Source organism: Mus musculus, chromosome 7, assembly GCF_000001635.26.
Source record: "Mus musculus strain C57BL/6J chromosome 7, GRCm38.p6 C57BL/6J".
In the NCBI taxonomy this organism is placed as follows: Eukaryota; Metazoa; Chordata; class Mammalia; order Rodentia; family Muridae; genus Mus; species Mus musculus.
The window spans coordinates 13,999,249-14,011,492 of NC_000073.6; the positions used below are offsets into that span (position 1 = coordinate 13,999,249).

General features: G+C 37.5%; 1 pseudogene; it reads left to right on the forward strand.

Moving 5' to 3' along the window:
• Nucleotides 1-7,409: 7,409 nt before the first annotated feature.
• Nucleotides 7,410-7,712, forward strand: Tmem167-ps3 (annotated as a pseudogene).
• The last annotated feature ends 4,532 nt before the right edge of the window (nucleotides 7,713-12,244 follow it).

Consider the following 12,244-nt stretch of genomic DNA (forward strand, 5'->3'; position numbering starts at 1 on the left):
ATCCACTTCTATATTTGTCGGGCACTAGCATAGCCTCACAAGAAACACCTATATCAGGGTCCATTCAGCAAAATCTTGCTGGCATATGCAATAGTGTGTGTGTTTGGTGCCCCATTATAGGATGGATCCCTGCATGGGGCAGTCTCAGGATGTCCATCTTTTGGTCTCAGCTACAAACTTTGTCTCTGTAACTCCTTCCATGGGTATTTTGTTCCCTATTCTAAAGAGAAATGACGAAATCACACGTTGGTCTTCCTTCTTCTATAATTTCTTGATTTTTGCAAAATGTATCTTGGGTATTCTAAGTTTCTGGGCTAATATCCAAGTATCAGTGAGTCCATATCATGTGAATTTTGGGGATTTGGTTACCTCACTAGGATGATATCCTCCAGATCCATCCGTTTGCCTACGAATTTCATAAATTTATTGTTTTTAATATCTGAGTAGTACTCCATTGTGTAATTGTACCACATTTTCTGTATCCATTCCTCTGTTGAGGGACAAATGGGTTCTTTCCAGCTTCTGGCTAATATAAGTAAGGCTGCTATGAACATAGTGGAACATGTGTCACTATTACCAGTTGGAACATCTTCTGGATATATGTCCAAGAAGGTTATTGCTGGATCCTCCATAAGTACTATGTCCAATTTTCTGAGGAACCACCAGAATAATTTCCAGAGTGGTTGTACATGCTTACAATCCCACCAAAAATAGAGGAGTGTTCCATTTTCTCCACATTCTGGCCAGCATCTGCTGTCACATGAATTTTTGATCTTAGCCATTCTGACAGGTGTGAGGTTGAATCTCACCGTTTTTTGATTTGCATTTCCCTGATGATTAAGGATGTTGAACATGTTTTTCAAGTGCTTCTCAGCCATTCGATATTCCTCAGTTGAGAATTTTTTCTTCATTACGGTGTCCCATTTTTAAATGGGGTTATTTTATTTTCTGGAGGCTATCTTTTTTAGTTCTCTATATACATTGAATATTAGTACCCTATCTCATTTAAGATTGGTAAAGATACTTTCCTAATCTCTTGGTCGCCTTTTTGTCTTATTGACAGTGTTTTTTGCCTTACAGAATCTTTGCAATTTTATTTGTCAATTCTTGGTCTTACAGCACATGGCTTTGCTGTTTTGTTCAGGATTTTTTCCCCTGTGCCCGTAACGTTTAGGCTTTTCCTTACTTTTTCCTCTATAAGTTTCAGTGTCTCTCATTTTATATGAGAGTTCCTTGATACACTTAGACTTGAGCTTAGTACAAAGAGATAAGAATGGATCAATTTTCATTTTTCAACATGATAACTGCCAGTAGACACAGCACCATTTGTTGAAAATGCTGTCTTTTTTTCCACTGGATCGTTTTAGCTCCCTTGTCAAGTGACCATAGGTGTGTGGGTTCATTTCTTGGTGTTCAATTCTATTCCATTGACCTACCTGTCTGTCACTGTACCAGTACCATGCAGTTTATCTTTCTTTCTTCTTTCTTTCTTTCTTTCTTTCTTTCTTTCTTTCTTTCTTTCTTTCTTTCTTTCTTCCTTCCTTCCTTCCTTCCTTCCTTCCTTCCTTTCTTTCTTTCTTTCTTTTTTATCACAATTGCTCTGTAGTACAGGTTGTGGTCAGTCATGGTGATTCTACCCGTGGTTATTTCATGGCTGAGAATAGTTTTTTGCTATCCAAGGTTTTTTGTGATTGTAGATGAATTTGCAAATAGCCCTTTCTAATTCTGTGAATAATTGAGTTGGAATTTTGACAGAGATTAAATTGAATCTGTACATTGTTTTTGGCAAGATATCCATTTTGACTATATTAATCCTGCCAATCCATGAGCATGAGAGATCTTTCCATCTTCTGAGATCTTCGATATCTTTGTTCAGATACTTGAAGTTCTTATCATACCAATCTTTCACTTCCTTAGTTGGAGTCATACATAAGGTATTTTATATTATTTATGACTATTTTGAAGGGGATTGTCTCCCTAATTTCATTCTCACCCTGTTTATCCTTTGTCTAGGGAAAGGCCACTGATTTGTTTGAGTTAATTTTTTTTTATCCAGCTGCTGCACTGAAGCTGTTTATCAGATATAGGAACTCTCTGGTGTAATTTTAAGGGTCATTTATATATACTATAATATCATCTGCAAATAGTGATATTGTGACTTCCTCCTTTCCAATTTGAATCCCCTTGATCTCCTTTTGTTCTCTAATTGTTCTGGCTAGGACTTCAAGTACTGTGTTGAACAGGTAAGGAGAGAGTGGGCAGCCTTGTCTAGTCCCTGCTTTTAGTGGGATTGCTTCCAGCTTCTCTGCATTATTTTGATCTTGGCTACTGGTTTACTGTATATTGCTTTTATTATGTTTAATTATGGGCCTTGAATTACTCATGATTTCCTGATTTCCATGTTGTGTGCTGGATTTTGTCAAATGCTTTCTCGGCATCCAATGAGATGATCGTGTGATTTTTGGCTTTGAGTTTGTTTAGATAGTGGATTATGTTGATGAGTTTTCATATATTAAACAATCCCTTCATTCCTGGGATGATGCTTGCTTGATCATGAAGGATGATCGTTTTGATGTGTTCTTGAATTTGGTTTGTGCAAATTTTATTGATTTTTTTGCATCGATATTACTAAGGGAAATTGATCTGAAGATCTCTTATTGGGTAGAGTACCTTCTATTTCTAATTTGTGGAATAGTTTGAGGAGTAATGGAATTATGTCTCCTTTGAAGGTCTGATAGAACAGTGAACTAAACCCATCTGTTCCTGGCCCTTTTTTTTGGGGGGGGGAGACTATTAATGAGTGCTTCTATTTCTTTAGGGAATATGGGACTTGGGTAGATTGTTAATCTGATCGTGATTTAACTTGGTTGCCTGGTATCTGTCTAGGAATTTTGTCATTTCATCCAGGTTTTTTAGTTTTGTTGAGTATAGACTTTTATACTAGGATCTGATGATGCTTTGTATTTCCTCAGGTTCTGTTGTTATATCTCCTTTTTCATTTCTGAATTTGTTAAATAGGGTACTGCCTGTGCTCTCTAATTAGTCTGGCTAAGGGTTTATCTATTTTGTTGATTTTCTTAAAGAACCAGCTCCTAGTTTGGTTTATTTTTTGTATAGTTCTTTTTGTTTCCACTTCGTTGATTTCAATGATGAGTTTGGTTATTTCCTGCAGTCTATTCTTCCTTTGTGAATTTGCTTCCTTTTGTTCTAAAGCTTTTAGGTGTGCTGTCAAGGTGTTAGTGTATGCTCTCTCTAGTTTATTTTTAGTGGCACTCAGAGCTATGATTTTCCTCTTAGGATGTCTTCAATTATGTCCAGTAAGTTTGGGTATGTTGTGGCTTCATTTTCATTAAACTCTAATGATCAAAATCTCAGGTGACAGCAGATTCTGATGAGGATGTGGAGAAAGAGGAGCACTTCTCCATTGTTGGTGGGATAGCAAGCTGGTACAACCACTCTAGAAATCAGTTTGGTGGTTCCTCAGAAATTTGGACATAGTACAAACAAAAAATCTATCAATACCGCTTCTGAGCATATACCCAGAAGATGTTCCAATTTATAATAAGGAAACATATTCTACTATGTTAATAGCGGCTTTATTTATAATAGCCAGAAGCTGGAAAGAACCCAGATTTCCGTCAATAGGTGAATAGATACAGAAAATGTGGTACATTTACACAATGGAGTACTACTCAGCTATTGAGAACAATGAATTTATGAAATTCTTAGGCAAATGGACGTGTCTGGAGTATCCTGATTGAAGTAACCCAATCACAAAAGAAAGCACATGATATGCACTCACTGATAAGCAGATATTAGCCCAGAAACTTAGAATACCCAAGATATCATTCACAAAACTGATGAAACTCTAGAAAAAGGAAGACCAAAATGTAGATACTTCCTTCTTTCTTAGATTCGGCAGCAAAATACTCATGGAAGGAGTTACACAGACAAAGTTCAGAGCTTAGACATAAGTAAGGACCATCCAGAGACTGTCTCACATGGGGACCTATCACATAAACAACCACCAAACCCAGATGCTATTGAGTATGTCAGAAAGATTTTGCTGACAGGACCCTGATATATGTGTCTCTTGTGAAGCTATGCCAGTCCCTGGCAAATACAGCAGGGGATGCTCACAGTCATCTATTGGATGGAACACAGGGGCCCCAATGAAGGAGCTAGAGAAAGTACCCAAGGAGCTAAAGGGGTATTCTACCCTATAGGAGGAACAACAATGTGAACTAACCAGTGCCCCCTTGCGCAGGGTCTCTAGTTGCATATGTAGCAAAGAATGGCCTAATATGCCATCAATGGGAGGAGAGGTCCTCGGTCTTGCAAAGATCATATGCCCCAGTACATGGGAATGTCAGGGCCAGGAATATGGAGTGGGTGGTTTGAGGATCAGATCAGGGGTACTGTATAGTAGACTTTCAGGATACCAATTGAAATGTAAATGAAGAAAATATCTAAATAAAAAACCTCCAAAAAGACTTTAATTTCTTTCCTTATTTCTTCCTTGACCAAGTTATCCTTGAACAGAGTGTTGTTCTGCTTCGTTGTGAATATTGGCTTTCTACTATTATGTTTTTATTGAAGGTCAGCCTTAGTCCATAGTAGTTTGATAGGATAATTTCAATATTTTGTATCTTTTGAGGCCTGTTTTGTGACCAATTATATGGTCAGTTTTGGAGAAGATACCATGAGATGCTGAGAAGAAGGTATATTCTTTTGTTTTAGGATCAAATGTTCTGTAGATATCTGTTAAATCCATTTGTTTCATAACTTCTGTTAGTTTCAATGTTTCTGATTAGTTTCTCTTTCCATGATCTGTCCATTGATGAGAGTCGGGTGTTGAAGTCCCCCCAATATTATTGTTTGAGGTGCAATAGGTGCTTTGATCTTTATTATAGTTTTCTTAATGAATGTGGCTGCCCTTGCATTTGGAGCATAGATATTCAGAATTGAGAGTTCATCTTGGAAGATTTTACCTTTGATGACTATGAAATGCCCTCCTTGTCTTTTTTTTAATTAGGTATTTTCCTCAATTACATTTCCAATGCTATCCCAAAAGTCCCCCATACCATCCCCCCCCCAATCTCCTACCCACCCACTCCCACTTTTTGGCCCTGGTGTTCCCCTGTACTGGGGCATATAAAGTTTGCATGTCCAATGGGCCTCTCTTTCCATTGATGGCCGACTAGGCCATCTTTTGATACATATGCAGCTAGAGTCAAGAGCTCCGGGGTACTGGTTAGTTCATAATGTTGTTGCACTTTTAGGATTGCAGATCTCTTTAGCTCCTTGAATTCTTTCTCTAAATCCTCCATTGGGGGCCCTGTGATCCATCCAATAGCTGACTATGAGCATCCACTTATGTGTTTGCTAGGCCCGGCATAATCTCACAAGAGACAGCTATATCAGGGTCCTTTAAGCAAAATCTTGCTAGTGTATTCAATGGTATCAGCGTTTGGAGGCTGATTATGGGATGGATCCCAGGATATGGCAGTCACTAGATGGTCCATCCTTTTGTCTCAGCTCCAAACTTTGTCTCTGTAACTCCTTCCATGAGTGTTTTGTTCCCAATTCTAAGAAGGGGCAAAGTGTCCACACTTTGGTCTTCGTTCTTCTTCAGTTTCATGTGTTTTGCAAATTGTATCTTATATCTCGGGTATACAAATTTTCTGGGCTAATATACACTTGTCAGTGAGTACATATCATTTGAGTTCTTCTGTGATTGTGTTACCTCACTCAGGATGATGCCCTCCAGGTCCAACCACTTGCCTAGGAAATTCATAAATTCATTCTTTTTAATAATACTGAGTAGTACTCCATTGTGTAAATGTATCACATTTTTTGTATCCATTCCTCTGTTTAGGGGCATCTGGTAAGAAGGACACATGCTCCACTATGTTCATAGCGACCTTATTTATAATAGCCAGAAGCTGGAAAGAACACAGATGCCCCTCCTTGTCTTTTTTGATAACTGTGAGTTGGAAGTCAATTTTATTTGATATTAGAATGGGTACTCCAGCTTGTTTCCTCAGACCATTTGTTTGGAAATTGTATTCCAGCCTTTTACTCTGAGGTAATGTCTGCCTTTATGCCTGAGGTGGGGCTCCTGCATGCAGCAAAAAGTTGGGTCTTGAATACATGACCAGTCTTTTAGTCTATGTCTTTTGTCGGGGAATTGAGTCCATTGATATTAAGAGATATTAAGGAAAAGTCTTTATTGATTCCTGTTATTTTTGTTGTTAGATTTGTAATTCTGTTCTTGCAGCTATCATCTTTTAGGTTTGTTGAAGAATTACTTTCTTGCTTTTTCTATATATATCCTTCCTGTGATAGTGTTTTTCCTTTATTATCCTTTGGAGGGCTGGATTCATGGAAAGATATTGTGTGAAATTGTTTTTGTCATGGAATACTTTGGTATCTCCTTCCATGGTAACTGAGAGTTTTTCTGGGTATAGTAGCCTGGGCTGGAATTTGTGTTCTCTTAGGGTCTGTATAACCTCTTTCCAGGATCTTCTGGCTTTCATAGTTTCTGGTTACAAGTCTGGTGTAATTCTAATAGGTCTGCCTTTATAAGGTACTTGACCTTTTCCCCTTATGCTTTTAACATTCTATCTTTGTTTAGTGCATTTGATGTTCTGATTATTATGTGTTGGAAGTAATTTCTTTTATGGTCTAGTCTATTTGGAGTTCTGTAGACTTCTTTTATGTTCATGGGCATCTCTTTCTTTAGGTTAAAGAAGTTTTCTTTTATAATTTTGTTGAAGATAATTACCAGCCCTTTAAATTGAAAATCTTTATTCTCATCTATACCTATTATCTGTAGGTTTGGTCTTCTCACTGTGTCCTGGATTTCCTGGATGATTTGAGTTAGGATCTTTATGCATTTTGCATTTTCTTTGTTTGTTGTGTCTATATTTTCTGTGGAATCTTCTGCAACTGACATTCTCTCTTCAATCTCTTTCATTTTGTTGCTTATGCTTGCATCTATGGTTCTTGATTTCTTTACTAGGATTTCTATTTCAGAGTTGTCTCCCTTTGAGTCATTTTATTCCTATGTTGATTTAGTAGAATCTATTTACCATAAGGGTCTTGGCTTCATTACCATTGTCAGGTGTGGGTTCAATCTCATGAAATTGTATTTAAATTCAATGAAATAGTTGTTGGTCATTCCCATAACACTTATGCCATTATTGTACCAATATGTCTTGAAGATAAGTCACTGTTGCAGATCACAGGTTCATCATTATGTAAGTCTGATGATGTCTTTCCTTCTCCTGTAGTGTGTACAGTACCTTCTAGCACTATTAATGACAATTAATAAAGATAAAGCATCTGGGCCTTCTCTTTTTCCCTGGCCAGAATGATGATCTGGCTGAACCAGCACCAACCTCACTATGCCTGCCATTTTCAATTTTCAGAGTCTATTGACTGTAATCTTACTCCTTATATTTATGTGTGCTTATATCGGATCTAGGGCACACAGCATCCTGGACAGGAATAAAACTGGACTATTGGTAATACTTTGGAAGTGTGCCTGAATAGGTGAATGCAAGAGTCCTTATGTGGCCATATGGTTCATAGTGATCACCTTCAGCATCCTTTTCATACAATATCTTTGGAAACTATCACAGTGTGAATGCCATCAGATTGTAAACAAGGACTTGCCTCCAGAAAATAACGGCAAAAAAAGTGGTTAAGCATTGGAACTGAACTTGGAATGAGATAAATCTTGAGATGCTGTTCTCTATTTTTGTGCTATTGGAACAATGAGCTGTATGAATAATTAAGATGTAACAGTTCAATACACAGGAATGTGATTTTAGCCATCAACCTCAGGTCTCTAACTCCAGTATTCTACACTACAAATGTCATTCTGTTGTGGTAGTACTGCTTTTCCCAAGGTTCTCCAAACATGAAGCAGAAACCCAGTGGCAAATTCCACAGGCACCTGTGACTAAGCCTTCAAAATAAGATATTCACATAATGATAACTTGCAGCAATTGGTCTATTTTTCTTGAAAGAAAATTGTTCTGTTATTGTTGTTATTGTTCTTATGGATTGCATTCATATTTAAAACCTTTTGATTGCTATCCAGAGTACCTCTATTCTTGGCAAATTCTGTAGTTTATTGCAGGTGTTTAAAGTATTTTAAACAAAACTCTGATATACTTTAATTAGCACAAGAGTTGGGCTTATAGTCACAAAGATACAACTGCCACTCTATGATGAAGAATACTTTATAATGAAAAACAGCAAGTAGAGTGGTGAGTGAGCAAGCATTGTGCATTCTTCTCTATAGTGTTGTCTTCCAAATAGAACATTCATTGTAGGTACCCAAATGTTTTATTTGTGGTGCTTTTAATGCAGCATTTTAAATCTCGTTTGTATTCTGTCAAAAAAAAAAAAAAGCTGAAGCATCTGGTTGGATACCAGCTCAATTTCTCCATGTCAAATGATATAAATTACCTCATGTCATCAGAAAGAGGACCTTATCATCATGTTATGGATATAAACAATAAATAGCATTGACAATAGCCTGTAATGTTTAGGGGTCATATTAGACTTATTTATCCAACAACTCACAAGATTTTACCAATTCTTGCTACTGGAGATTTTACTTGGTAGTGAATAATTTCTAGTTGGGGCATTGTCTTCCCCATATATCATAACATCACTGAAGTAATTTTTATTTACTTTTAGGAAGCTTCTAATGTATAAAGTTTCCATATACCTTTTCAAAATGTCTTCAGTACTAATTTTAGGAAACAACAGTACTCAATATCTAAGGTATTATTTTTTTGTGTGGATAAAAATTAGACTAGGCCCATTATTTTCATATTCCACCAGATATCATTTTGGAGAAAATAATGGGCATTAACACTACAGAATAAATCAGATGAAAATAGAGCATCATTTTGAATTCCTTTCTAACAAATTTGTCTCTTCTGAACTACCAGGTCTGATTATGATAGCAGAAAAACCAAGAGATTAGACCGTTGGAAACCTGTATTTCATAGAATTCAAGGCATAAGCATATCTTGCTGGACAAGATTTTCATTTTACAAACAGACCCTGAAATTAGAGAGGCATGATATGGCTCAGTGGTTAAAAGCAATTGTTCTTCTAGAGGATTCAGGTTCCATTCTTTTCTCCCATATGCCACTCACAACAATCTGTAACTAAAGTTCCAGGGAATTCTATGATCTATTCTGGCTTCTACAGGCTTCAATATGTATGAGGTACACAATCACTTATGCAAACACTCACACATGAAAGTAAAGTAAATTTAAAGTGCATTATTTCTTTTAAGGAATGCAATTTAAAAATTGCGTCTGTAGATTTCCTTTGCTAATTTCCTCATTTTCATAATATTAACTCTGCCAATCCGTGAGTGGTATGTGCCTTCTCATCTTTAATTTTTTTTATTAGATATTTTCTTTATTTGCATTTCAAGTGTTTTCTTTTTCCAGGTTTCCCCTTTGGAACCCCCCTATCCCATTCCTCCTGCCCTTGCCTCTATGAATGTGTTCCCCTACCCACATACTCATGACTTCCAGCCCTGGCATTCACCTACACTGGGGCATCAAACAGCCTCAGGTCCAAGGGCATTTCTTCCCATTGACATATACAAGACCATGATCTACCACATATGTGGGAATAGCCATGCATGTATAGACTTTGGTTTGTAGTCCAGTCACTGGGAGCTCCTGGGTCTGGCCAGTTGACCCTGTTGCTCCCTGTATGAGTCTGCAAACTGGATCAGCTCCTTCAGACCCTTCTCCAACTCCACCATTGTGGACACAATGCTCAGTCCAGTGGTTGGCTGCAAGCATTTGCCTCTGTATTTGTCAGGCTCTGGCAGAACCTCTCAGGAGACAACCATATCAGGTTTCTGTCAGCAAGCACTTCACAGCATCCACAATAGCGTAGTGTATGGTGAAAATATATGGGATGATTAATATCTACTTACCAGTGAGTATATATGGTGTGTGCTCTTTTGAGACTGAGTTACCTCACTCAGGATGATATTTTCAAGTTCCATCCGTTTGCCTGTGAATTTCATGAAGTCACTGTTTTTAATGGCTGGTTAGTATTCCATTGTCTAAATGTTCCCCATTTTCTGTATCTATTCCTCTGTTGAGGGACATCTGGTTGTTTCCAGGTTCTGACTATTATAAATATGGCTGCTATGAACATAGTGGAGCATGTGTCTTAATTACATGTTGGAGCATCTTCTGGGTATACATGCAGGGGTGGTATAGATGGGTTCTCAAGGAATAGTATGCCTAATTTTCTGAGGAGAACCACCAGACTGATTTCCAGTGGTTGTCCCAGTTGGCAATTCCTCCAGCAGATCTACATGTTTTCCTCTTAGCACTGTTTTCATTTTTTCCCAAAACTTTAGGTATGCTCTGTCTTTATTTTCATAAAATTCTAAAAAGTATTTCATTTCTTTCTTTATTTTCCCTTGACCAATTATCAATGAGCAGGTTATTGTTCAGTTTCCACGTGTATATGAGCTTTCTGTTGTTTTAGTTCGTATTGAAGACCAGCCTTAGTCCATGGTGATCTATTAGGATACCTAGGGTTGTTTTAATCTTCTTGTATCTGATCAGGCCTGTTTTGTTACCAATTCTATGGTTAATTTTGTAGAAGGTACCATGGGGTGCTGAGAACAAGGTACATTAAATCATTTTAGAATGATCTGTTCTATAGATTTGGATATGTCAAATCCATTTTGTACATAAGTTCTGTTAGTTTCAATGTGTCTCTCTTTTAGTTTCTGTTTCCATAATCTGTCCATTGATGATGGTTCAGTATTGAAGTCTCTGACTATTGTTTTGTGAGGTCCAATATGTGCTTTGAGCTTTAATATATATATATATTTTTAAATATTGTGGGTACCCTTGTATTTGGAGCATAGATTTTTCAGAATTGAGAGTTCAGCTTGGTAGATTTTTCCTTTAACCAGTATGAAGTGTCCTTCCTTATCCTTTTTGGTAAATTTTGGTTGAAATTTGATTTTCTTCAATATTAGAATAGAATAGAATATTAGAATGGCCACTTCAATTTGTTTCTTGGGACCATTTGCTTGGAAACTCTTTCCAGCCTTTTCTCCGAGGTAGTCTTTGTCACTAAGGTGCATTTTCTCTATGCAGCAAAGTGCTGGGTCTTATCTTTTGTAGGGCTGGATTTGTGGAAAGATGCCACAGACCCTCAGGGTTCCTTTGTCTGTGTGGAAGGGGTCTCTGGGGCAGGTGGACAAGGCATCCGTGGGAGACAGACAGACCAACATGAAAGACTGTGTAAAATCTGAATGTATTGTGTCAGGTTGAGCATTCAAACTTTTTATACCAAAGAAATAACAAGAAACCAGGCAAAATACAATCCACCAAGTTACAGTGATGGAATACAAAAGGAGTGTATACATCAAAAGAAGGTGGGGACCAGGCTGCTGCCTCAAAAGAAAGGAACCAGGTGTAAACTTGTCTATTGTTAAACCCACCACCAGGGGTTCTGCACTACCAGACCTTTTCATGAATACTGCAATAACCCAACACCCTATTTCCTGGGTCTACAGAAATATTTACCAATTTGCTTCTAATGTGAAGCTTGCAATACCTGGCTGTAGAGAAGATCTTTGTCTCAGTGGGATTCCCTAGCTCTAATATGGCATTCCCTTGTTTGGGTGAGATTTGCTACTGTCCTTGGTAGACCAGCTCTGAGCTACTGGCTCCATCTTTTGTAATGCTTAATTAGTTACTGAATAGGTTAACTTCCTTACTGCATTCCTGCCAGATTTCAAGCTCTGATTTTAAGCTTGCAGGCTTCTGGGACCTTGGAACAATGGGGAGACTTATCTATAATAGAATTTAATCTTACAAGGCATTTATAATAAAATATTAAAAGAGAGCTCATACATCCATACACCAGACTAATGCGGGAATAGACTATGAGTATATGGGTAAATGAGAAGGCCAAATCTCCAGGAAGTGAGCTTCCTTGAAACTCTTTTCCTCACTGAGTACTTACACACTTTTTCAGCCTGTCACGCTGACCAGACCAGAGGTCTTAGCAGAAAGATGTGTAAATTTGGATTTGTCATGGGATATCTTAGTTTCTCCATTTATGGTAATTGTGAATTTTTCTGGATATAGTAGTTGTGCTGGCATTTGTATATTCTTAAGGTCTGTATGAAATCTGCCCAGTATCTTCTAGCTTTTATAGT